This window comes from Lissotriton vulgaris, chromosome 10 (assembly GCF_964263255.1).
Source record: "Lissotriton vulgaris chromosome 10, aLisVul1.2, whole genome shotgun sequence".
In the NCBI taxonomy this organism is placed as follows: Eukaryota; Metazoa; Chordata; class Amphibia; order Caudata; family Salamandridae; genus Lissotriton; species Lissotriton vulgaris.
This window is the reverse complement of record NC_141698.1, coordinates 947,089,798-947,114,820: the sequence shown is the minus strand read 5'-3', so window position 1 is coordinate 947,114,820 and position 25,023 is coordinate 947,089,798.

The following is a 25,023-nucleotide window of genomic DNA, read 5'->3' as shown; positions in this document are numbered from 1 at the left end:
GTACTGTAGTAGCTAAGCTTGCCCAGTTGCCCACTCTGTATTTAAAAGGTTTTAAATAAAAACTCAGATTCACCTGTAGCTCTAGCCCTTGAGTCCAGTCCTTTGGGTCGTCCTCTTGTACTACTTCTAGTCTTATTGATATAGAGTCTTTGTTAATCTTGAGGCTTTTCGACAATTCCCACCAACAAATGCCCGGCCAGATGTATTACTATTTTGATAGGATAGGACATACTACTACTGTTGTAGGGATTTTGAACATACAGAACTTTGAACAAGAAAATAGGATGTTGGTGATGGGAGGTTGGACCTTCCTCACACACCTCAATCAGAAGTTCAGAATCCCCTGCCCGACTAGTTATAGTAGTGTCTTGTCATAACTATTAGTTCTCTGCACCCTCCCCCCAAGATACCCAACAAGTAGACAACCCAGAACATAACACACCCAACCTCTCAGTCGTGGAAGCAATGCACATGCACACCCTTCCTTTCGCTCGCTCACTCGTGTAAGTCCACACCAAATACCACCAAGTCTATGTAGGTTCAACATTTTTATTTTGTAATTGACAAGCTATGTACCTTGTTCTATAATGCAGCACCAACAGGAAAATCAATAACATTAAAACAATAAACATTGTTACACTTACTTAGAGTTGGGAAATAAATCATGATAACTGAACAGTGGTGGAAGCGCCACCATCCCCTAGGTAGGAATATAGTTTATATAAATTTATAAATGAAGATCTCTGAGTAATTTCTGGGGACCCCTCACCTTAGAAGAACCAGGTACTGGTAGTTGTTGCATCATAAGCTCGGCAAAGCTTTGGTTCGTAGAAGGGACTCTTCCGCCTGTAATGAGAAAAATGGTGCGCGTTAGTATATTGCAAGCATTTCTCAGCTGTGCCAAAAAGTGTAGCAATTATGGATAAGCAATATGGACTAACAGTACACCAGAACTTCATAAAAAAGTGGTTTGTTAATGTTTTGGTTGACCTTGTACGCAGCGCTTAGACAGTAGCAGTATGAGGTCATGTAGGCTCAAAGGTGTCTTATACAACAAACTGCAAGGTAACGTCACATGTGCAAAAATAAAAGACACAAAGGTAAAATGGTTCCATGGCTCGGGCTAACTAAGCAAAGGCTAGAATGACCCTAGGGATGATATATAACAACTAGTGTCTAGTCTACTACTACCTGATTTGTACTAGTGATGTATGTTGTACACTATTAACTCATTTTTCAATCTTGCTACTGACCAATAGGGGGAGGTGTATATGACACCTAAAAAATGTGTAATGTTTTCTAGGCGCACTACCGACCACCATTGCCGGGGCCAGCGGTGAAGGCGACGCGGATGGAGAGGATGCTGCAGTTGTCGATGGAGCGGTAGGGGGCGAGCCAGCACCAGTGGCGGGCGGTGGTAAGTTAGATTCACAATCCTTAACTATTGACATTACACTCACTGCAAGGGTATACTGTATGTAAACTGCACTGTTGAGACTTAGGGCACCATTAGGATGGCGGGCGGTTTGCCCCCGCCGGGCCTGTGGTAGTCACCGCCGGACCGACAGGGGCAAACCGCCCGCCATCCCTTTAGAAAAGACCCCCGCCATAATACAATAGCTGGGGGGTCCATGGCGGATAGAAAGACCGTCTGCCGATTTTCCGCACGGTCGACATGTCGACCGGGTGGAAAAGGGTTCAATATGGTGGCGGTGTCTGAAACACACCGCCAGCCATATAATGTGCATTTTGGAATGCCTTTCCGTGGCAGCATTGCCGCCACAGAAAGGCATGCGGAGTATGCTTGGGGGCCCGTTGTGGGCCGCCATGGAGGGTACCTATGGTACCCCCCTAACTTTCAAAGCACAACATGGCAGGCACCACACAGTGCCAGTCACGTTGTGCTTGGAAAAGCACGACATGTATTTTTAGCATTGCGGCGGGCAATGTTTTCAGCACCGCCCGCTGCAATGTTAAATATACGGTTGCGCCCGCCACTGTGCGGGCGCATCCTAATTGCCCCCACAGGAACCCAAACCTTATGGTGGGTAGTCCCTTTTAGCGTGAGGATGGCGGGCGGACAAAGTCCGCCCGCCATTCTAATGATGCCCTAAGTAAGTAAGAGTTGTTGTGAACATTTGAAGAGTGAAGACACCCTTTAATTGGCATTAGTAAAGGCATTAGGGGCGGGAGTATTGAGTAACCAATGGCCTCATTTATCTGTGATTTCAAGTCCGCTTTAAAAGTTTTATGGAGAAGACTAAAAGTCAGATCAGATCACCTGGTGTTGAACTACAAAGTGAAAGACGGGTAGAAGGGAGAAGGACGGGCAAGATTTAATATTTATGACTGACAGAGAGAAGGATACGTGTGATGCAAGCATGCAAATTGCAAAGGTGGCTGATAGGAAAGAATCTGATGCATGGTTGGTTGAATGACAGAAAAAATCCTGCAAATGTTAAAGCCCGAGCGAGTGGGAGGATAGATACATACCACACATGTTATGCACTGTGCTTTATAGTGCTACTATGCCACTATGTGTATAATTAACTTGTCTTACTCTTTTTCTAAGAGTATATTTTACAATTGTCTTGTTTTTTTCTTTTTGATATACAGCTATTCCTTCCAAACCAGATTGGAAGGAGTTGGCCACCAAGGCACGGCGCCGTAAGCTGGAGGCAATCCTACTAGTATATCGGCGGGTGGTGGTCTTGGAAGAGGAGGAGGAGGAGGCGGCGGCAGCAGCTGAAGCCTCCTCCAGTGCCCCGGGCCCCAGCCACCGCCCTCCAGCTGTACCGCGCCACCGTCTGGCGGCCGCCTGCCGCTGCATTTCCATCTCTGGTGCCCCCCCACTGTAGCTGCAACTGCAGCGCTCTACACTGCTGCGTCGCACTACTAGAGGAGGCAGTGCGTGTCCTCCAAAGACAATCCCGCTGGACATAGGAGACCCTGTCTATTGCCCATTTTTTAATTCTTGTTTTGGTGGGTGGGAATTGGGTGTTGGGGTTTTGGAAATTGGTTTGGACTCGTTACGGACATTGGATGAGGTTAGGGAGACGGGTGGGTCTGGTATTGTGGTCTTTTTACATAGTTTATTTTTGTTAGGGTTATATTAAATCTATATTTCTACTTTACATACAATGTTGTTAATGTTTTGTAGGTGGGGTTACTGTTTTACATCACACTGTTGCCTTGCTGGTGCAGGTCCGCCCATAGCCAGTGTTTGATTTAAATAATTGGCTGACTGTGTTAGACACAAACAGATAGATGCGGCACCCCTCACTGATTGAGCTGTCCTACTAGTACTATCAGTCTCTCTCTTCTAAACTATGCATTCTTTAACTTGACTCAAAGCGGTGTGTGAATTGATTGAAAACATGTCCATTATTAATTATGCCTCCCCCAAACTTCTCTTACCTTTGCTTGATGTTTAACGTAGGCACAGCGATGGCTGCATGGTGATGATGGTTTCCTTTTCCTAACATGCCATGATTGTGGTGGTGGTAGTAGTAGACACTGGCAGGGCAGCAGCATTTGCAAAAAAGAAAATGAGACAGCCAGTTGCCTTTGAGAGACTGTTCGAGGAGTAGTAGAATGAAGAACAGTACAGAACTTACCGAGCAACAGTAATATGCAAAAATATTTTACAACAAAACATAATGGTGGTGGGGATAGCCTACTAGACAGAGTTACAAACTATAGTTGTGTCGAGTCACTAGACTAGGCCTACAGCGTAACAGTTAGTGCTGTGTATGAGGATGACAACAAATCCAATCAATGCCGGCAATTAATGCGGAGGTATATGTTCCTTTGCAAATCACCTCTATAATATACTGCTCATAGGTGGGCAAGCAGAAGAAGATCATCGCTCTGCCTTGAAATCGAAGTACTGTTGCTTTCGCCACATCCGCCCCAGCAAGTGTGTGAATAATTATTGGTGTATATTTAATTTAGTCACACCTCAATAAGTCAAACAACCCGGGGGAAGAGGGTTAGGCTTTGTTAAATGTATGGGAAAGGGGAGTTTGGGGAAAGGTTTGAAAATGAAAAACAGACAGTAGACATGGGCAAACACCAAACAACAAACTCTGTAGACTACCATATCCATATCATTATGCTAAGGGAGAAAAAGGAAATGCATGCATGATGATGATTGATAAGGAGACCCGGATTACATACACTTCTTGTTCAGTTGTTCCAGGCTTAATACTTTTACAGATAGCAAATAAAAAAATTAAATATTGGTAGGGATTAATCATAAACAGAGAGCAAACCTAATGATAATAACAACAAGAAGAAGAACACACTGTTGTAAATATTGTAGACAAAAAAATGAATCAAAATATTTAAAAGATTATGAAAGTTTAGGGAGATTCTGGTTGATGGAGCGGAGGAGCTGGATTCAGAGGACTGTACTGTGAAATGCAGACACTTGAAACTTGTATATTAAAATAAGAAGAGTAGAAGACGGTGGTGATGGATTTGTTGTGATTCAAAGTTTGTAACCGGAATGACAGACACACAAATAAAGGAAAATAAGGGAGGAAGACAGTAAGTGCAAGCCTAATTGTCAGGGAAGTATAGCTCATCCTCGAACTCTGGGGGTTCAGCCAGTAGTAGGTAATAATGGGACACACTACTTCCGTCACCTGAGCCGCTGTCCTCATCTTCCTCCCTTGCTTCATGTATTGTGTAATTCGGTGGTGTGAAGCCCTGATTCATTTTGATCATTGTTAACCTCTCCACGTTTTTGGGCGAGAGACTGGTCCTTCTCACTGTTACAATGGAACCAGCAGCACTGAAAACACATTCGGAAGAGACACTTACGACAGGGCAAGCCAGATAGCTTATCACCAGCCTGCTGAGCAGTGGCCATTCAGCCCTTTTCCTATACCAATACTGCAATGGGTTTTGATCAATGTACACCTCTGTTGGGTCATCCAGATAGGCCTGGACCATTCGCTCAATGTTCAGGGGTGATGCCGCTAACCTTTGTTCGGGATCTTTTCTCTGTGCATCAGCACTGTGCTTAATACCGATGCCTAACTGTAAATACCAATGCTGTAACGATTCTACTGGGCCTAATGATCCCGTTGTTATTGCTGTTGTCGATAGTGATGGTGAGTGTTGTGAGGCAAACACACTGCCATCAGCCTCTGAAGTTGCACTTGATGCCGCATGCCCTGCTGCAGTACTTCTTGTGGGTTGATCTAGCGGGCTTTTAATTAGCAGCCGTTCATTTTCCAACTTACTCGCTGACTCAGCTATCCAAGTTTTGTAACGGGCAACATTCATCTCTGAAAAAGGAATTAATGTCTTCAGTGCCAATTTTGCCCGTGGATCCAGAATTGTGGCAGAAATGTAATGTTCTTGTGACATAATCTTATTTTGCACCCTTGTATTTTCAGCTAAGCGACGGGCTAAGCTCTCCACCAAGTCATAGGCTTCTTTTTTTTCCTCTACACCTTTGTATGATTCAGACACCTTCTTCAGCTGATGCTCTAGCATTTGCAATAATGGGATAGCTTGGCCCATTGTACTGTCCTCCTTGCTGACTTCACGTGTGAAGACCTCTAAAAAGGACGAAGCATGTCAGTCAGGCATTTAACTAGGCACCATTGGTCCATCTGAAGGGTCGTACCTTTCACAGTAGCATCCAGTCTTTGCATGACATATTCATTGAGTGGCCTGTACTGCTCAAACAGACGATCAAGCATGTAATACGTTGAGTTCCAAGGTGTTGCCACCTCCTGGATGAGTGCTTTCACTGGCATGTTATATTCACATTGCAGCTGCTTCCGTGCTTTAAAAGAATGGCTGAAATGAGTGCATATTCTTCGGCAGGTGGTCAGTAAGTTGCTGACTATGGGTTCTTTTTTCAGAAAGTCTTGAACTATAATGTTTATGCAGTGCACCAAACACGGAACGCTGAAATAGGAACCAAGGTGCAAGGCCTTAAGTACATTACTGCCATTATCTGTGGCAACAAAACCAATGCTAAGCCCTCTTGGGCGCAGCCATTCAAAAACCTTGCTGCGAAACTCTTCCAAAATGTTGAGATTTCTCCATGACGAACATGGCTACAGTTGCATGTTTCAGAGTAGCTTTAAAAATCTCAGCTGTGTCAACAGCACCTCGTTCAGATAGCTTATCTCTAACCCCCACAAAAGAGACCCAGTGTGCAGTGATGCACAAGTAATCTGTGGCTTGGCAACTGGTCCACATGTCTGTTGTCAGGTGGATATTGTGAACAGCACTCTGCTGCAAAGCTTGCCTAACCAATTCCAGCTCATCATGATGTAGTGCCAGAACAGCAATTCTTGCGAAAAGGACCAGCTGGGTTCCTTCCATTTAGGGCAGATGGCTGACACAAATTCAAGGAAACCCACCCCTTCCACAAATGAAAAAGGGAGAAGGTCCAGTGCTAACATTTTAGCCAGCATCACATTGTACAACCGTGCCGTTGGGTGGTTGTGTTGGAACTGCCCCTCCAACCTAAACATGCTCTCAATGGTAGGCTGGATTACTTTCCTTTGTGGTGCTGTTGTTTTCATTAACCCACTTAGGCTCAACGACGCAGTTTGTCTCATTGCAGTACTCGGTCGCCTTGGGGTCTCAGCCTCACTCTGAGTATGGCTCTTACTGCGGTGCCACTCAGATGTTACTGAGGAAGATGTGGGCGGTACCACTACACTACTGGGGACAGGCCTAGAAATGCCTCCCTCTTCTTCAACTTCCACCGCAATGATATCGACCCCTGATTCTTCATGCTCAACTTCAATGGGTTGAGTTTTTTTACTTTGCTTTAAGTGAAGTAGGTGATTCTCCCACACGATAGTGTGGCGTATTCTGAGATGACTTCCTTGGCCTCCGGTACCATAGTTTGTACCAAGCTTACCCCGCCGAACACCTTGTCGACAAATTGAGCATATAGCAACGTTCTCCTCCTTGGTGCTAACAGAAAAGAAGTCCAGAACTGGGGAGGAGAACTTTCTGGCACTGCTAGATGTGCCACTTTAAATACCAGATGAACTGGAGGGTGTACTTGGAATATGACTCTGTGCAGCTACACTGTGACTTTTACTACCACTACCTTCTGAGATGGTTGAGCTGGATAAAGGTCCCTGCCTGGCCTTTGAAAATATGGCAGCTGGGGGTCGTGGTGGTGTAACCTGTTTTGGTGGTATCCGTGCTACATCCCTTTCAGTTGCAGCCTTTCTGGATACGGTGAGAATGTTGGTCTCCATCCCCTTTGGGGCGGGAGTGATGTGCATGATGACTGGCTTGTCTTCATCAACATCATCCCCCTCTTCTACAGCTACCTCCATAACTCTAAGTTTTTCTGGAATCTTCCTTTTCAGAAGCATTGTCTTGTGGCGTGCATCACTCTCAGACTGAGCTGGTGGCTGCCAAGTGGCATCACATTCATCAGAAGCGGGGCTTGAAGAAGACGATGATGGACTAAGCCTCCTTTTCCTTGCTGGTGGTCTGGAAAACAATAGATCTTCCGAAACAGTGGTTTGCTCCACTTTGTCTGCAGAAAGCTCGATTTCCTGAAATGCCCCTACTTCAGGAGCAACAACTACTATTGTGGGCTGTTCTTGCGGCTGCAGTTCTTTCGGCTGGTGCTGTTCTTGCGGCTGCTGCTGATTGTGTACTACTTTGTGATAATGACATTTCAACATAGCTGCTCCTTAGTAGATTGGCTACCTCTGCGACACTCAAGGGCTTGGGCCTAGATTGGTGGGGTTGGACTGCAGGTGCGGAGGTGCTGCTCCCAGCTTGGTTCCCGGACAACTCTGCTGCAGGCGTAACTTTTTTTGGTCCCAAAAAAAACATCGGCCGGCACACCAGTCGTGGTTAATGGCACTTCCTTTTTCTGTTCCTTCTTCTCACCGGCAACTTTCTTGGTACTGGACCTGGTACCTTTCTTTGGGGCCATCTTCACCAGATGTCAGGCAGGACACAGATGCACAACAAGTTGTGGTCACACGTGGACGTGATGCGCAGCAGGACATCTGTCTGGCTGGCAGTACAATGGGTGATGATGATGACACCTCCTCCTCTGGCTTTTGTGCACCTAAAAGCAATAAGCCAGGAGTAGAACATCAGTGAAATGTTGCATTTGTTGTTGTGGTTCAGTTACTACTGTACTAGTACAAACAAAAGATATAGTCTAGCCATTTCTGAGACTTTGTCAACAAGGGCTATGTTATACTACTGTGTACACACACTACACTCTCAGGAAGGATAGGAAAGAGAATAAGAACCACCAAAATAAAAATGTAATGGAAGTGGGGTGAACCCTATTTGCCATTAAATTATTTGAGCATCACATCATTCATGGAGCTGCTGCTGGCAAAGGGGGTGGATAGATGGAAGCAGTAAGCCAATAGGAAAACCATGCAGGCCTATATGGCAAAAGCAGGACACTAATAACTCCCAAAACAAAACAAGCACTGGCGTTGCCAATAGGTCTTGCATTAGGAAAGTTTGAGCTATTGGTATTGTAAATGACAATTTTTTTATTTATGTGTTGGTTTTGAAAATAGCTAAATTAATAGCTTTGTCATTACAATGCCAATAGTTCTAACTTTCGCAAATGTGACACCTATAGCATTTGTAATGCAATATGTGTTGTATTTACGTGCCTTAGATGTATTGATATTACAAATAACAATGGCTTTTATTTTTTAAAATAATTAGTACTTAATTAAAAGTTATAGTAATTTATAATGGCAATAGCTTAAACTTTTGTAAATAACTTTTGGGAAGATTATGTTCAGTGTATTTTATTGTGACGAAAATCCAAGAACAGAAGTGAAATATTAACATGTTTTTGGTGACATTTGAAATAAAGCTTGAAACATTGAGAGAACATAATTGAACCAGTTGTTGTTGAATTGAATGGTTGCACAGAGTGATGCTGTGGTGTTCAGTGGTTCTGAGCGATGCTGTGGCATTCATTGGTGCTGAGTGATGATGTGGTGTTCCGTGGTGCTGAGTGATGCTGTGACGTTCAGTGGTGCTGAGTGATGCTGTAGCATTGAGTGATGCTGTAGCATTGAGTGATGCTGTGGTGCTGAGTGAGGCTGTGGTGCTGAGTGATGCTGTTGTGCTGAGTGATGCTGTGGCGTTGAGTGGTGCTGGGGCGTTGAGTGGTGCTGGGGCATTGAGTGGTGCTGTGGCGTTGAGTGGTGCTGAGTGATGCTGTGGCATTGAGTGGTGTTGAGTGATGATGTGGCGTGGAGTGATGCTGTGGCGTGGAGTGGTGCTGTGGCGTGGAGTGGTGCTGTGGCGTGGAGTGGTGCTGTGGCGTGGAGTGAAGCTGAGTGATGCTGTGGTGTGTAGTAATGCTGTTGCATTGAGTGGTGTTGAGTGAAGCTGAGTGATGCTGTGGCGTTGAGTGATGCTGTGGCATTGAGTGATGCTGTGGCATTTAGTGATGCTGTGGCGTTGAGTGATGTTGAGGCGTTTATTGATGCTGTGGCGTTAAGTGATGCTGTGGCGCTGAGTGGTGTTGAGTGAAATTGAGTGATGCTGTGGCGTTGAGTGATGCTGTGGGGTTGAGTGGTGTTGAGTGAAGCTGAGTGATGCTGTGGCGTTGAGTGATGCTGTGGCGTTTAGTGATGCTGTGGCATTTAGTGATGCTGTGGCATTCAGTGGAGGGATCCGTGAGTGGATGGATGAATGGATGGATGGATCAGTGGGTGGATGGATGGATCAGTGAGTGGATGGATGCATGGACGAATGAATGGATGGTGGGTAGAGGAATGGATGGAAGGCTCTGAGTCGATGGATGGATGGGTGGTAGGAAGAATGGATGGATGCATGGATGAATGAGTGGATACACGGATGGATGTATAGATGAATGGTAGTCACCGAGACAACTCAGAGCACAAAGTATGCAATCAGTGCCTGCGTCTATGCAAGCCTCACGCACAGCTGCGATTATGCAGGATCTGGGTTCTGCCATTATGCTATATGCATGGCTCACCCGCCCCGGCTCTCCCTGCTCCCTCCCCTCCCCTTTGTACAGCGGGAACAGCTGTGCGAATAAATAAGCCTCGAATGAAGGCACTTTATGTCGTCCCCGTCGCCACGAATCTGCTGTAGTGGCTGAACTCGGCCTCAGTACAATGGGCGCCGCTCCGCAAGAGTAAGATAACAAGCATCAAAGGGCCGAGAGAGGGAGAGAAAAGAAAGCGCGAGGCGAGTGAAATGTAAACAGAGAGGAAATAGGAACCCCTAGGCAGTTTAATGCGTGGTGAACGTTCTGCAAATGGGTTAATTCAAAGGAACATATCAGAGGGGACATGAGGGAGTGGGAAGAAGGGCGAGGGAGTAAAAGAAAACACGGCGAGAAGGACGACCGAAACAGAAAGGGCTAGAATGACAGAAGAATAAAATAGCAGAGAAAAGCAATGCAGAATGAAGGGGCGAGAAAAGGGGCTAGTGAGGCTGAGAGAGGAGAAAGGTTGTAATGGGTGTAAACTAGCAACAGAGAAAGGAGAAAAGGGAAGGGGTGGTGGAAGGAAAACAATCTAACTATGGAGTTGATGCCCACGAGCACTATCACCGAAAGGAGGAGTCACCTTACCTTGGGACTGGGAAAGACTTCTTCGTAGAAAAACAACTTGCAAACAATCGGACCCATCACTAGATGGCAGGAGTATGGAAAGCATGTTTATCTACAGCGCATGCCTTAAACATTCTGTTTCTTGTACCTGGTTTTCGCTGATGTTATCTTTCTGCTTCATTCTAGTAATTGTTCTGCATTTGCGGCGTAGCACAGCATTTCTGTTGACCGCTTCACCTGCGGTTTTGGCAGACGTTTTGAATGTGCTTCTCTATAGGTCATTCACTTTCTTCTTTGACCATGTATAGGCTGGAGCAGGGCTGTGACTCTACATGTGCCTGTGCAAACTGCTTTGTACCAATTTGAGGCATATGTGACACAGACAAGCAGTTGCCGTACCATTCCAAACTCTCAGGGAGAGCAGCTTTGTTTTCTTCAGGGCACATATCCCCTACTCGTTGCCAGATGTAACGCCTTTCCCAGCCCTGGAGTATGCAAATGAAATATGCCACACGAGCTGCATTATCTCACACTCAACACTAACCACAGCGTAACACCTCCCTGCATATGAAGTATTTCCTGTTGAGAGTCTGCACCAGAACCACGAGGATCCTAGTGCATAGGTCATCAATATGCTACGTCTCATATACTTCAATGTGATCACTCACACGGCAACCCTTCTTTTATCACCCAAATAGGGTTGCCATCTTTCTCCGAAGAAAATATTGGCCATTAACTAATGCTTTCAGATTGTAGAAGGGTCAGCAGCTGATGATTGAATAATAGTGCTCGAATTTGTAGAAAATTGTGTATGACTACTCACAATAGTGCATTTTGAATTCTGTTTGCCCAAATACCCTAATCGTAATTGCTCTGAGGAGTATTTTAATTATTTCAAGCGAGTGGGTAAATATCGACTTTTACTCTTTTTTTCCCCCAATTGCCAGGTGACATACCTAGCTCCCCAAAAGTATTCAACTCCGTTTTCTTCAACATAGACAGCTCATGAGGCATTTAGTAGAGATGTATTGGAGTGAAAGAGGTACCAGATGCTTCCCATTATCCCTGTAGTATTTGTTATTTTATTTTTTACAAATCACTGTTTTCAATTGTATTAGCCAAATGGGTGGAGTTCAGAGAACCAGGATTGTTTTAATTGTAACAAGAACATTTAGTATCAAAGCAAATGTAAATAAACAGGGTGTTAAATATCACGCTTTTTATTACTCTTGAGTGATTTTATTTATTTATTTATTTTGGGAGTTTTCTATAGCGCTGGCCAGACCCGAGGGTATCGGAGCGCTTTACAATCGAGCTGGAGGGAACGGTTGCATAATAGTATATCAAGGAAGAGAGATTCATGCAAGTTCAAGGATTAACATTGTTAGTTGGCGCCTGAGGGGCGAGTTTGAGGTAGTGGGTTAGAGGTAGTCATAGTTGCAGGGTGAGCTGCTGAGGTAGAGTTCGGGAAGGCACGGCTGAGGTAGAGGATTTTGAGGCGTCTCTTGAAATCTTGAAATGAAGTCGTAGTCCTGATGTCAACTAGGATGGAGTTCCAAATTTTAGGGCGTTGCCGGCAAACGAGCGCGTTGTGGTTTTTTGTTTCTGGGTTTTCATGGGGATGAGTAGTAGGGTGTTCGACTGGCCCGCTTTCCTGAGCTTGGAGGCTAGGTATTCCGGTTTCCCTGTGTGCAAGGCTTTGTGTGTAAGACAAGCCGTTCTGAAGCTGGCGCGCATTTCCACTGGGAGCCATTTTAAGTCTTTGAGTGCTGGGGAAATGTGGTCGAATTTCTTTGCCCCTGAGACCATTCTGGCGGCAGCATTGAGAGTTGTTTTCATTGGCGCTAGGTGTGATAGGGCTGTGCCTGTTAAGGTTGCGATCCCATAGTCTAGTCTAGATAGCTCCAAAGATTGGGTGGCTATTTGGAGATCCCTCTGTGGGATGTGAGGTTTGATTTTGTTGAGGAGTTTCAGATTGAGGAAGGCGCTCTTTGCGGAGTTCTTGATGTGGTTCGTCATTGAAAGTTTATGGTCAAGGGTGATTCCGAGAGACTTTACTGAGTTGGTCAGAGTGAGATTCCCACTGAGAGCGTCGATAGCTTTCATCCATTCTGTGATTTGGGGTTTGTCGTCCTTGTTGGAGATGAGGAGGAGTTCGGTTTTTCCTTGATTGAGTTTGAGATGGTTTTTCCCTAGCCAGGCTTGGATTTCTTTGAGCGTGTTATTGAGCTTTAGAATGTCGTTGAAGGAGGTGGTTTCTATGTAGATCTGTGTGTCATCTGCATAAAGATGGAAGGGGATGTTTGCTTTCTTCAGTATGATGGTGAGGGGAACCATGTATATGTTGAACAGTTGCGGGGAGAGGACGGATCCTTGGGGAACCCCTCTGGTGACGGGGAGGGGGTCGGATGTGAAGGATTTTATTTTGACTCTTTGGAAGCGGTTCTGGAAGAAGGATTCAAACCATTGCAGGACCATATCGTTTGCACCCACTCTTTCCTTGAGGGATTTGATGAGGAGCTTGTGGTCAACCGTGTCGAATGCCGCTGACAGGTCGAGGAGAATGAGTAGGCAGCACTGGTCTGCGTCAAGAGAGTTGCGTATGTCGTCTACTATGTTCAGGATTGCTGTTTCAGTACTATATCCTTTTCTGAAGCCAGATTGATTATGGTCCAGGAGGTTGATGTTATCAAGCTGGTTGTTGAGTTGGCGTAGTACACATTTTTCTAGGATTTTGGCTAGAAAAGGCAGACTTGAGACTGGTCTGAAGTTGTTGAGGTCGTTGGGGTCTAAGCCTGGTTTCTTCAGGAGGGGAGTCACCTGGTCGACTTTGAGGCAGTCCGGGATGGTGCCAGTCTTTAGGGAGCTGTTGATTATTTCACACCAGAGTGGCGCGAGGGTGCGTTTGAGGTCTTTGGCCATTTGGGAGGGGATGGGATCGAGGTTGTGGGAGGAGGGTTTGGAGGATGAGATTAGATTGAGGATCTCAGTTTCATGGACAAGGTTGAAGGAAGACCAGGTGTTAGCGTTGGGGACAGTGGAGGTGGATTCTGTGGTTGTTGGAGTGATGCTGGTAGACAAGGGAGGGCTGGTGTCTAGTGATAGTTCGATCCTGGCTATTTTATCGTTGAAGAAGGTGACGAAGTTGTCACATAGAGTTTTGGAGGGCTGTACAAGGGCAATTGTTGGCTTGGATGTTTGTTTTTTGATGATGTCAAAGAGTTCTCTGGGTCTATTTTAGCCTTGTCCAACGCATTGCAGAAGAAGTTTGTTTTTTCGTTGTTGATACGGTTTTTGTACCTTCTTCGAACTTCCCTAAGTTCCCTGTGATGGATGGTGGAGGGGTTCTTTCTCCAGTGTCGCTCTGTGGCTCTGAGCAGCCTCCTCTCCTTGTTGATGTCCTTGTTAAACCAAGTTCTTGATGGGATGTTCCTTTGTTTTTTCCGTTTAAGCGGTGCCAGTTGGTTTAGGATGTTGGACGTGGTCGTGTTGTAGTGTGAGGTGAGTTCGGTAGCTGATAGTCCTACTGTGGAGATTGGTAGAGCGGAGGCTATTCTTTCTTCTAGTTCCGAGGTGTTAATTTGTGATAGGTTTCTGGACCATGTGGGGGGTTTTGGTGGGGGGAGAAGACTGAATCCCTTCGGAAAGTTGAAATAGGATTAGGTGGTGGTCCGACCAGTCTACCGGGAGGATGTGGTCGATGGAGATTGCATCATGGCGGGCGATGATGGCGTCTAGGATCGCCCCTTTGTAGTGAGTCTCTTCTGTGCAGTGTTGGGAGAGGTTGTTGGAGTGCAGAAGATCGTTTAGGGATTTAATAGTGGTATTGTTCTTATTGTTCCAGTGTAGATTAAGATCCCCCAGAATGAGGGTGTTGGACTCTTTGAGAGAACAGTTGGCGATCAGGTTTGAAAGTTGCTCCGTGAATGTGGCGCTGTTACCTGGGGGATGATATAGTAGGTGGCATTGCGTTAAATGGTTGTCGCTGGTTTTGATGTTAGTTATCAGGCATTCAAATGAGTTGTAGTCAAAGGCTTTAACTTCAGCCACCGAGAGGTCGTTCTTGTGGATGATTGCCACGCCTCCACCTTTTTTATGGTTCTTTCTGTCTTTGTTGATGATGGAGTAGCCTGGTGGGACAAGCATGTCTAGGGTAGGTGATGAAGAGTCATTGAGCCATGTCTCCGTGATGAATGCTATGTCTGTGTTGTGGTTGAGGATGGTCTCTGCTAGCTCTGTGGAGTGTTTGGTGGCCGATCTGCAGTTTATGAGCAGGCAGTTGGTCCCGGGGGGGTCTTTTTTTGTAGGTTCGGTGGGAATGGTGATGAGGGAGATCGGGGGTCTAGGGGGTCTGCGTGGGGGATTATCGTTTCTTAGACTGGTAATTACCTGAATCGAGGACTGGGTGGGTCGGGTAGTGAGGTTGGTGTAAGAGGCAGCCGTTTCGAGCGTGGGCCGGGTAGGGATGTTGATGTAAGAGGCAGCCGTTTCGAGCGCCTCTTCCCAGGTCAAGGCTTTCTCCGCTCTGTTTGGCCTCCCGTCCACGGGCAGGGTGGGAGGTTGTGCGTTAGGGTGGAGATGTGGGTTAGTTTGGTAGGGGGGGGTAAAGGTGTGGGGGGGAGGTATCGGTGGGGGGGGGGGGGTGAGGGCTGGTTCTTGGGGTTTGGGATGTGTCCAATCGAGGGGTTAGTGAGGATGAGGTTTAGGCCTTGAATTATGGTGTCTATTTGGTTTTCGATGCGGGTGAGGCAGCAGTGTGGGCCTTCTTGTTGCGTTGGGGGGCTGTTTTGATTGTGTTGTGTTTTAGGGTTGATCCGGGTGTCTGATAGGATTGCTTGGGTCGTGGTTTGGGGAGGTGGAGAGTGGCGTTTGGGGGGTGGAGGGCGATTTATCTTGAGGGAGAGTAGGGGTTGGGTGTGGGAGGGCTTGGTGGTGGCCGTCTTGTCAGCTGGGTCTTGAGGGGGGGTGGGCTGTCTTTGGAGTGCTTCAGGAGAGTGGACTGTGGAAGATGATGTGGCCTTGCTTATTGGGAGCTTGTGGGTGGATGAGGGATGTGTAGGGGAGACTGTACTCTTTGTGGGTGGTGTAGGGGTGTTGATCATCGTGTAGGGGTGGTGGTCTTGGAGGGCGTCCGGTGTGACAGAGTTTGCTAGTAGGGAGGGGAATAAGCGGTCAAAGGCCTCCAGGTTGGCGTTGTTGGCTTGAATCAGGACAGTACCATTGGAGTAAATGGTTACTGAGGTGATCCCATGATTGGGTGAGAGGTTCGGGGTGTAGAGGGAGAGCTTGCAGCTATGGATCGTCTTGGTAGTTTTGGTTATTAGGCGATTTTCTCTCAGGTTTGAGATCCAATAGCCTGGTCTGACTGTGTGGAAGATGAGGTCCATCTTTAGTTGGCCTTTTGAGGGGCAGTGGTATACATCTACGAAGAGGGATTCGGGGAATTGCCTGATGAGTTTGTGTTTAAGGGATTTTCTTGCCTTGTGCGAGAGGTTTGCCGGGGGGGGTGATGGAAAAGGAGTTGGGTCCATGACGTTTTATGAGGGGTGATGATAGGGGGTTGGAGTTGATAGTCATGGTGTGAGGCGATGTGGGGGGCGATTGGCTGGGGAGGCTACTAGTCTCTAGGTGGCGAGGTAGGTTGTCTGTAATCAGAGTGTGTGTTAGTGGCTGGGAGGAGGGGGCAGTGAACTGGCTGGGGAGGCCACTTGTCTCTAGGTGGGGAGGTAGGTTGTCTGTAATCAGAGTGTGTGTTAGTGGCTGGGAGGAGGGGAGGGGGAAGTGAACTAGGGGCCAGATGGTGCAGAAGGGAACTAGGGGCCAGAGGGTGCTGTGTCTTAGTAAGGGGGAAATGATAGGGAGTAATCGGGACCTGTGAGCTCACTCCGAGAGAGGTAGCGGTCGATTGTTCTCCAAAAGTGATGTTTCTTGCGATTTACTGGGCTCACTGCTTTGGTCGCCATTATAGGCCACACATCGTACTCAGAACAAGCAACGTGGTTAGTGAAGGCATGACTACTATTTTATATCATGATTACTTTGGTGAATGGGTTTGGCCAACTTCTAGTAAAGTAAACTAGTGTCACTGACCTTTGTTTTTTTAAACACACTTGCGCCATAAGATTTTTTTCAGAAAGAAAAAACGAACACGCAAGAAAGAAAACCCCTTCCAAAAAATTGTGCACAAAAAAAAAAGCAAATCCCACCGCTCACAAATGTTGACTGTTTAACCCACACATCCCACAAAACTAAGCAAATGGAGTGATGGTAAAGAACAACAGGCTCCACAGAGTAAAGGGTGCTAAAGGAGACACTTGTCTCTCTGGCAGAAGCCACTCCGACTGAAATATTGCAACCAACGTTCAGTATGGAATGGATAGAATTTGTCAAGCAATAGACACAAGGGTTGGTATAATGTTACGTTAGGGTGCTTGGGTAACGCCAGCTGCATTAATTATCTGCAAATAGCCAACCCAGCGATGCTGAGAATGTCTATAACACACTATGGACACAATCACCCCCCTTCCCATCTGAGCCCATTCCTGTTATTTCGGTAAGCTTTCTGTAATACTTCTGTTTTTTTGCCTTTATTATCTACCTGTTCATTTTCCGCTCTGCACTGCAGCCCAGCTGAACTCACACTAGCGCCCTGAAGTAGCAGATTGTCGCAGACTGCACTTAATATTGAACTGGAACAACACCACAGACCGTGCTTGGTGTAGAGCCTCGTGTCTACAATAACTATGCGTTCACAAAAAGAAAAACATGTGTAGCACGCTAAAGACTCGGAAATGCCACAAGAGGCACACAGTAGCATCAAACATGTTTTGGGCTAAAAAACAAATTGATATTTGGATGTGCGACAGAACAAAGGTTTTCACTGCAAGGCTGTACTTTAAAAAAAAGGAACAAATTTTGTGTCACCTGATAGCTTTAAATATTTTTTATTTTATATGAACATAACAATCGGTGGAAATTCGCTCCTTTGATCTGCACTTTGAGGATTTGAAAGTGTAGCGTTTGTCACAAGACATACTAAGCATGAGTTCATTGTGTGAGATACCCTAAGAGTGAAGGAAGGGACGCAGAGTGTGTGAAGTAGTAGCGTTTAAAAGAGGGCATGATGCACGTGTCGTATCTGAGGTAATTGCTGATTGCATGAGCGGTGGGCTTGGGTGGGGATGGTGGAAGAAGAGAGACGACGGGGTAAATAATGTTAAATAAATATAAAGATAAAGAACAAGAGCGGCAGGGAAACTGAAAGTACAGCCGGCCAGCAGCCAGCCATGAATAATTAGGGGAGGAGAAGCTGCACAGCACACGCTGGGAGAAGCCCTTTGATGTGCTGTGCGGCCGTGAAAAAATGCAATTAGGAGGGAGGGAGGGAGGGAGGGAGGCTGATGCGCGTGCATGTTTGGTCATGTGATTCACGTAAACTTAAAGAAAACCGCACGAATGAAACCCTTGGTTTGACGAGCATTTTGAGCACTTGAATTCTCGCTCCGCTCAATGCACTTGCGCGCACTGATAGGTCGCGAGACCTAAAAAGGCCACCAGCCACATGGACACTCACAAATCACAAGCAACAAGCAGGGGGCCTGGGAAACACCAGGAGCTGACAAAAGGCCTATAAAAGCCAGGCAAAGGATGCATTCTAAAGCACACTGCTCTGCCTTTTTAAAGCAACAAAATGCAAAAACGAAAATTCACAGGCCCCAAAATGGTCTGCAGGGTGCCTGCATTGCACACCAACACACAACAGACACACACAACAAAGGCATGTCTTTAAGACGCCCAACATCCGAAAGCCTACCCCAAGAAAACACATTTCTCAACTCAATCCAATGCCATCCATGCCCTAAATGATGTCTAAATTCAACAGACCACACAGAAACACTTGATTAATAAAGCTGTGGCTACCTGCTCAGAGCCTACTAGATGAAAGCAGGTCTGTTGGCAGACAAGGCCAGACAAGCTTGCAGGCCTAGGCTTCAGAATGGACACCAGCCACATGGCCAGGCACAACATCAGAAAGCCCACCCCAAAAAAAACGTATTTCCCAACTCAGTCCAATACCATCCATGCCCTAAATGATGTCTAAATTCAACAGACCACACAGAAACACTTGATTAATAAAGCTGTGGCTTCCTGCTCTGAGCCTACTGGATGAAAGCAGGCCTGTTGGCAGACAAGGCCAGACAAGCTGGCAGTCCTAGGCTTCAAAATGGCCACCAGCCACATGGCCAGGCCCAAGACCAGAAAGCCCACCCCAAAAAACACATTTCCCAACTCAATGCAATGACATCCATGCCCTAAATTATGTCTAAATTCAACAGACCACATAGAAACACTTGGTTAATAAAGCTGTGGCTACCTGCTCTGAGCCTACTGGATGAAAGCAGGCCTGTTGGCAGACAAGGCCAGACAAGCTTGCAGGCCTAGGCTTCAATATGGCCACCAGCCACATGGCAAGGCCCAACATCAGAAAGCCCACCCCAAAAAACACATTTCCAAAACCAAATCCAACGCCATCCATGCCCTAAATGATGGCTAAATTCAACAGACCACACAGAAACACTTGATTAATAAAGCTGTGGCTGCCTGCTCTGAGCCTACTGGAAGAAAGCAGGCCTGTTGGCAGAGAAGGCCAGACAACCTTGCAGGCCTAGGCTTCAAAATGGCGACCGGCCACATGGCCAGGCCCAACATCAGAAAGCCCACACCAAAAAAACACATTTCCCAACTCAATCCACTGCCATCCATGCCCTAAATGATGTCTACATTCAACAGACCACACAGAAACACTTGATTAATAAAGCTGTGGCTACCTGCTCTGAGTCTACTGGATGAAAGCAGGCCTGTTGGCAGACAAGGCCGGACAAGCTTGTAGGCCTAGGCTTCTAAATGGCCACAAGCTACAAGGCCAGGCCCAACAACAGAAAGCCCACCCCAAAAAAACACATTTCCCAACTCAATCCAATGCCACCCAGGCCCTAAAAGATGCTTGAAAATGAAATACATTCAAAAAACACCAAAGGAACAGTTTATTCATCATGCACACACCCATGAGGCCATGACTAGCTCTGGGCCTACTACTGACTACTACTAATACCCACAACATTTTTAAAAACAGGAATGATAGTTACCAAAATTAAATTGTAGTTGCAACAACTGCAAAGCCCCCAATCAAACAGACACAACAACCACTTACTTGTAAAATAGCCACTTCAAAAATCCTCAATTCCAATTGCAATGATGAAGCAGACAAAAAGAGCGATCTTTCCAGCTCAAAATCCAAAGGCAGAATGAGCAGGAAATGGACAAAGCACTCGGAGGAGCCTGCTGGACAGGAACAGGAAGTTGGAGATTCTGTGGCACTTCCTCCCTCTCCACCCATTTTAAAAAAGGACTCCTTGCACAAAAAAGGACAGCCAAATGTCAATCTGAGGAGTTTTTTTTCATTCAAATCATCATTTGCAGAAGGTTTTATGCTGCTAGAGCTGTTATTCTTCTCCAAATTGAAAATTTTACATGTTCGAGTTCTCGAGCTTCACATTACTTCCGCCGTATGTCGATGGTGCGCCCAAAATGACGTGTTCACGTTCTCTCGCTCCCTGTCGCATTGGATATGATGTGTTCGCTTTCTCACGCTCTCGCTCGCGGTGGAGAATAACGTGTTCGGGTTCTCTCGCTTCTTGTCGCGTTCGATATGAAGTGTTTGCGTCCTCACGCTCTCGCTCGCTGTGGAGAATGACGTTTTCGAGATTTCATTCTCTCGCGTTGCATGATCGCGAGACGAATGACGTGATCGCGGACGCGAACTCTCGTGAGATAGCGCAAATGGCTATCAGCATCTCGGGAAAACTTGACGGCTAATGCAGGGATCCGGGTAAGGCGATCGTGCGCGCGAGAACGTATTTTTACAGAGCAAGCATGAAAAGAAAATTCAGGTATGCTTCGGATCGCGGAAATTTTGGCATTTTCGCGCTCTCCGCGGAATGCGAAAGTGTCAAATTATCGGAATTTCCACGAGCGGAACGGAATTTGACGCCCACCCCTAGCCTTATTCAATGTGCTGCGCACTGGTCCCTCTGATGCTGTTATGAGTACTCCTACTACTCTGCAGTGCACAATTTGCACATTCTGAATGGAATTATTTATTAGCAGCTCGTGAAGCTAGATGCTGAATAGCTGTGAATAACATTCTCAGAACATAACCCAATGCACATACACATTGGGTGTAGTGTGCAGCACCCCCAGTTCACACATGGTGATTGCATCCTACATTGTTGTTGGCCCATGCATTTTGCTCATTACTTAGGGATTCTAGGTTGTTGGAGTGGGAAGCACTGAAAGCAGTACTGAAGGGCGGGTGCTTGGGGCTTGGGAGGGGGCTAGGCCAATATCCACAGGGCTTTGCTATAAACAGAGGCACCACTAGGTCAGCAATAGACCGCGATCCCAGTGTAGGCTGGAATTACCCACACTGACAGATTCTCAAACACATAAACACCCATCTAAGTGAGCAACTGGGTTGCTTTTACTTTGTAACAAGACAAGTTGAAATGCACACAGAGGGAGATAAATCAGGGCAACTCCTGTCCGGCCTCCTCTGTTGCTTAATAACAACCCAGCAGATGTTGATGATTAGGGATCAATCTAGTCAGGCAGTCATCCACGAATCCTTCACATAGTAGTGTTGTGGCCTTTACATTCCCCCTAATCTGAACACAAGGTATTTGTTTTCTAATTCCTGACTGGGCTTAATCTGCCTGTACTTGATCTGGCAGCACGTGCAGTGATCAACAACCTGTTGGCTGGTACAAGAGATACTCAGAGTGATTATGCACACTGCTACATTGACAACTCATACATTTGACAGCCGCCCGTTCAGGTTCGACAAGGCCCATGAGCTTGTACTTGCCCACAGGTGACTGTAGCTCTCTCCGGCCACCTTGAGTGATTGGAGACACCCACAGTCCATGCGCAGCTTTTTTTGTGTTCATTGTTAAAACTCAACAGTGACCTAGCCAAACTGACGTCCTAAGGATCCCTTGTCCATGCTTGCTAGGAATTTTTTTATCCTTAGTACAGTAGTGGCGATTCGCCTGCTGGTATACAAACAGCAACTGTTGTTTTGGTGTTCAAAAGGTTTCTATCCCTGATAGATTCAAGACGCTTAACATTCATTTCCAAAATAGGGTGCTGTAGCTGGTCTAGGGGAGGTGTCCAAAGGTAGCCTGCTTAGTGCTGGAATTGGTGAAGGTATTCAATATTGTTGATTGGGTATACATGTTTCCCACGCTGTCAAAACTGGACATTGCAGGGCAGCTGCAACAACACATATGTCTTTTTCATACCAAGCCAACTGCCCTAGTCAGTTTTTTAATGAACATGTCACTCTCTTTTAGATTGAGCATGGGGACTCGTCAGGGCTGGCGCCTTTCCCCATTGCTCTTTTACTTGACAATGTAGCTGCAACACCAGCAAATTTGTCAGGGTTGGTAAGCAAGGTGAGCTCCCCTAGGCGATGAGGTACATGTAGTATCCATTGATACAGATAAAATGCTGCTCTATGTTCAGTCTCTCTGCAGGGGCATTCCAGAGTTTCTGTGATACTATCATATTTGCAGATGTGTCGAGTTTGTGTGTTATCTGGGTCAAGTGTTGTGTTTTGCCCTTCTGTGTGGAGTATCTTCAACAAGAGGTGAAGGCGGGTGAGCAGAGGGTGATGCTTGAGCTTTGTGTGTTTTTGTACGTAGAGATCTGTCACTGCCATGTTGCAGATAATCTCATTGTGTAAATCAAAGCAGGGCCATATCCTCCTTACATCCACAGATGAACTGTTTTAGCACCCTCACAGTTACTGACCAAGGATGTATTTCTCTTGCCAAAATAGCAATGCTACCCTGCATTTTGTATTTTTCCCATCACCTACTGGTGGCTTTGCCTCATGCCACCTCCAGGGAGTTGGACACCATGCTGCGGCAGCTGATCTGCAAGGGTGGCAAGATACGTGTGGCTCTGTGGAGGCTGCATCTGCCTGTGTGAAAGCGGTTCAGGGTGTGCATTGTTTATGGGATGTTATGTGTCAGCACAGCTGCAATAGCTGGTGTGCTCTTTAGCAGGGCGGCAGTTGTACGAAGTGGGCATGTTCCCAACATGCAGGGCACAGAGCTGGTGGGATCAATGTTGATCCCTGGGAGCTGACAGCTTGGTGAAAGTGGCTTATTTGAGCAACAAGGGCCTGAAGCTACTGAGGGGCATGATCCCATACTCTCCATTCATTATTCGGAACGTCCTGGCACTTTTCTATAGAAGCATTGTTGGGAAGGACTGACAGCATGGACATACACAGGATTGCGCTTAGTGGGGGACCTATTCAGGGTCCTGGAGCATATTACCTTTGGCCAGTTGAAGGAAGATCCTGACATTCCAAGAAGCCATTTCTTGGCACATGGTACACTGATAGCGGAGATGGGACACATGTGGAGAGTGACAGACAGGGAATCGGAACATTCCCCACCTAACCCACGCCCTGCACATCATGGGATTGAGTTTGGAGACGGGTGACCTTATTTGTTGACGTGTTTGAACACATGAAGAATGACCCACTGTCCCCTGCTGTCGGACACTGATATATCACGAGCATACCACGGGCGAGGAGTGGGAATACACTAGGCACGACCAATGTACAGTGTCTCGTGATGCTAAACTCGAGTCTATTAAATTTGACATCTGGGACAGGGCAGGTATCGCCTCAGCTGACTGACCCAGAATTATTGTGTCCTGCCCTTTGTGCACTCAATGTAATGTACCTATTTTGGATTTGATACATATGTTCTGGGCATGGCTGTATGCTGCAAGCCTGTGGTCTATAGTTACTGATGTACTTGGCCCAGTGAGGGGTTGGTTTAACCTTCTTCCATTTGAGGGGATGCAGAGAAGGATGTTCATGCAGATAAGGTTTTTAAAGGTATCCAATGAAAGGATGGATTTGTAAATGCTCATCACACTCCAGCCCATTTGCATGCAATGTTAGGCCACAGCAGTGCTAACACAGTAAACCATGGGTGCATCAACTTGCTAATGGTGTAGAGCTGAGGCTACTGCACAGTGTACGGAGTGAGTTAAGTGCCTCCTAAGGATTGCAATAGCCAAGCAGTAGGACAACCTGTCACAGGACTTACAAGATGCACAGACTGGGTGAAGGACTTTGAAAGGTCAGGGTCACAGATACATAGTCATGGACCTATCAGAGGTGGTCCTGACGTGGGTATATGAGGCAGCTGCTCTGTCATGTGAGGCAGACTGGATACCTGGCATTTCCTCTTTCATTCATGTGTAGGGGTGTCTCTCAGAATTCACATATGCAACAATGTCAACTGTTGCCAATGGCAATTGTACTAGAGGCCACGGTCTCACCCCCCATGTGTGGACTGTGAGGTGTGTGGGATGCTGACCTTCTAAATTCCCATGATCCTTCTGTGCTCGTCTATCTTGTCATGGTTATTATATTTTTGGAATTGTTAAATTTTGTACCATATGCTCCTGTTGTGGTATGCTTGACTCAATGATGAATGTTTATAATGCTCATCTGACCAGTTCTGCATTGCCTGCTTAGTGTAAGGTGGTGTACATCCATCCCAATTTGCGTCAAAGACATGCTCATGAGCTGATAGTAGGGGTTTTGTTTGGATGTTGAACTGTCTTGTGACTCGTGTGCAGGTACATGCATTGAGTCATATGCCAGCAAACAATATTCTCTGTCTCTTTCTTTTGTATGTAAGACATTGGTCTAGTTTGGAGATGTGTGTCTTCTTTCCCCAAGGTTTTGGATCATGAACCATCTTTCATGTACCTGCAGATCTGAAGTTTGCTCCACGTGGACTGTTATCACGTTAGAACTTTTTGAGTGCTGTAACTCAAAGTGGGACATTTTGATCCCATGTCCTGACTGTACAGGTATGCATCATAGCTCATTCCCGCAGGCTGGCCACAGTGAACAGTGGTGGAGGACTGGCACAGGTACACCAGCGGTGTGTAAACCTGTCCTGGCATAGCATATGGGGCTCTAAGATAGTAGTGTCCCAATGTATTTGAGTGAGTTGTGCATGCAAACGGACCTGGAGGCATGCTAGGTATTGTATGTGAGGGATTCATTTGTCTTAGCCTTGCTCAGTATTTGTGCTGGATCCTTCACATGTTGTTATTACTGACATATCCAACATCCCATGCTGCTTATGATTCCCTTGGATGACCTGGCTACGTGCCCTGCGGTGAGGCTGAGATAATGGAGAGCGGAGTATTTTTGGGGCATGCCTGCTCGGACACTGCTGTACTCATCAGGACACAGGATGTGAGACTGCGCGATTGGGCTGATGGGGAACAGGCAGGCCAGGTTGGACTGTATTAGTCAATTTGGTGTTTCGAGTCACATATTG